The sequence below is a fragment of the Mustela erminea genome, chromosome 4 (assembly GCF_009829155.1).
Source record: "Mustela erminea isolate mMusErm1 chromosome 4, mMusErm1.Pri, whole genome shotgun sequence".
NCBI classification, from domain to species: Eukaryota; Metazoa; Chordata; class Mammalia; order Carnivora; family Mustelidae; genus Mustela; species Mustela erminea.
In genome coordinates this window covers 51,623,370-51,626,550 of record NC_045617.1, presented here as the reverse complement: position 1 = coordinate 51,626,550, position 3,181 = coordinate 51,623,370, and the positions used below count along the sequence as shown (strand labels likewise).

Here is a 3,181-nt window from a genome sequence, read left to right as displayed (position 1 = left end):
TAAAACTGTTCTTAAGAAGAACTAATGTCAGTGGAATGTAATTAAACAGAACCTAACCTGCTAGGATGGTATTAGAGCCAAAATGACCTAACAAAATAACAAACTCCATGTATGAGAAGGGAAATACTCAACTCCAGCCCACTCTGCCCATCCTGTCCCACCTAAGGAAAAAAAATAAAAAAAACCCTGAGAAATGATTAAGAAGTTCACAGTCCAGACACACAAGCTTACCAAAATATAGACCTAACCATAGGACTACAGAACATTTCCCCTCCCCCCACCACATTACTAAAGTCCTATTTACAGCAATTTCTTTTATCCAGTACATCATGTCTGGCTATTGGGGGGAAATGCTGTAAGGCATACCAAAGGCAAAAATACAATTTGAAGAAACAGAGCAATCATCAGAACCAGATATAGAAGTAATGATAGAACTATGAGACCAGGAATATTTTAGAGCTATGCTTAATATGCTAGGGGACCTAATGCATAAAGAAGACAGCCTGCAATAATTAGGTGCAATGTAAGTAGAGAGATAGAAATCCTCAGAAAGAGCTAAAAAAAAATACTAGACACAACAACAACAACAGCAGCAGCACTGTAACAGAAATGAAGAATGTTTTTCACAGGCTTTTTAGTAGACAGGATACAACTGAGGTAAGAATTTTTGAGCTAGAGGATATATCAATACAAACCTTGAAAACCAAAAAATTCAAAAAGAACAAAGATGGAAAAAAACAACAGACTCTTCAAAGACTTAGGATCACTACAAATGGTATAAAATATGTAATGGGAATACCAGAAGAAAGGAAGAAAGAAGGAAAGAAAGAGAAAGGAAAAAGAGAGAAAGATGAAGAAAGGGAGGAAGGAAGATAGATAGGTGGATTAGATAGATATAAGAAAAAATAATGTCTGAGAATTTCCTCAAATTAATATCAGAAACCAAACCATTGATCCAAGAGACTTAGAGAATACCAAGTATAATAAATTAAAAAAACCCCTACACCTATGCATATCATTTTCAAACAAAAGGTTCTGAAAAATAAAATATATATATATTGAAAAAAGCCAAGGGAAAAGTACCTTATCTTTAATTTGCAATAATCATTCCTCGGATAAACCTCATTGGCTATGATACTGTCACTGCACAAAGTTGCACCTTATCTTTAAAAGAACAACAAAAAAAGTATTACATGACCTTTCCTCAGAAACCATGCAAGCAAGAAGAGGACCAAGTGAAATATTTGAAGTGTTTAGATAAAAACAAAAAACAAAAAAGGACCAACCTACAATTCTACACCCTGCAAAATTATCTTTCAAAAATAAGAGACAAAGGCTTTTGTCTGTTTATCAGACAAACAAAAAACAAATGACTTTGTTACCGGTAGACTCACCTTTCAAGAAATGTTAAAAGAAGTTCTTTAGAGGGGCATCAGGGTGGCTCAGTTGTTAAGCATCTGCTTTTGGCTCAGGTCATGATCCTGGCCAGGGTCTTGGGATCCTGCTCCCTGCTCAGCAGGAAGCCTGCTTCACACTTTCCCCTTCCCTCCCGCTTGTATTCCCTCTCTCTCTGTGTGTCTCTCTCTCTCTGTCAAATAAATGAATAAATTCTTTAAAAAAAAAGTTCCTTAGAGAGAGGAAATTAATATAAGTCTGAAGCTTGTATCTATACACAAAAAGGAAAAACTCAAAGAAGGAATAAGTAAAAACAAAAACTTTTATTTTTCATATTAATTGAACAGATACCAATGTGTTCAAAATATTAATAATAATAATTATGTACCCAATTACATACACATATATATAATATTCTTCCTCCTATCCCTTGTATTATATATATATATATATATATATGTTTATGTATGTTTATATAAAAGTGAAATGAATGGCAGCTATGATACAAGGGACAGGAAAAAGGATTTAGGATTATTCTGTTATAAGGTACTCACACTATCTGTGAAGTGGTATTATGTCATTTGAAAGTGGACTTGGATTATTTGTAAATGTGTATTGAATGTAGGGAAACCACTAAAAAAGTTTTAAAAAGTAAGTACAACATATGTTTAAAGAAAAGAAGATGAAATTATACAATATGCCCACTTAAAACCACAAAATGATAAGAATAGAAAGCAAAAATAGGAACAAACAAGGGCAATAAAAAGAAAACAATAATGAATATAGCAAATATTAATCAAACTATAAAAATAATCACTTTGAATGTCAGTGGTCCAAATGCATCATTTAAAAGAGATTGTCAGAATGGATTAAAGGAAAAGATCCAACTATATTGTCTATAAGAAATTCATTTTAGATAAAAAGATAAAAATACTAATATAGATTAATAGTAAATGGATGCAAAAATATATCTTGGCAATCACTAAAAAGCAGGAGTAGCTATATTAATTTTGGACAGAGAAGACATCAAAGTAAGGAAAATTACCAGGAATAAAGGAGAGCATTACATAATGATAAAAAGATCAATTCTCCAAGAAGACATAACAATTCTTAATATGTATGCAACTAATAACAGAGCACAAGCCACACAAGTCAAAAATTTAGAGAACTGTAAGAACAGACGATAGATAGATAGATAGATAGATAGATAGATAGATAGATGGATTCGATCGATTGATCTATTATCAATTTGGAGACTACAACACCACTAACTCAGAAATGGATAGATCTAACAGGAAGAAAATCAGTAAGGACATAGTTGAACTCAATAACACAATCAAAACTGTATATACTTGGCATATATAAACTAACTTAACCAACAGCAGAACACACTTTTTTTCATTCTCATGTAGAATATCAACCAAGATAGACTGCAGTCCAGGCAATAAAACACATCTTAAGAAATTTAAAACAATAGAAATTATATAATGTCTGCCCTTAGATGACAATGCATTTAAACTGCAAACCAGTAACAAAAAGATAAAATCCCAACGTATGTGGAGATTAAACAACACACTTCTAAATTACACATGGATCAAAGAAGAAACCTCAAAAGAAATTTAAAAATACTATAAACATTAAAAATTAAAATTCAGCAAAATTTGTGGGATGTCGTAAAATTAGTGTTTAAAAGGAAAATTATATTGGAGAATCTGAGTGGTTCAGTTGGAAAGTGTCTGACTCTTGATTTCAGCTCAGTTCATGATCTCAGGGTCATGGATGGAGC

The 3,181-nt window shown here is 32.3% G+C and overlaps 1 pseudogene; it reads right to left on the bottom strand.

Annotated features, from left to right (window-relative positions):
- Positions 1–1,047: 1,047 nt before the first annotated feature.
- LOC116589528 lies at positions 1,048–1,155 on the bottom strand (annotated as a pseudogene).
- Positions 1,156–3,181: the final 2,026 nt, after the last annotated feature.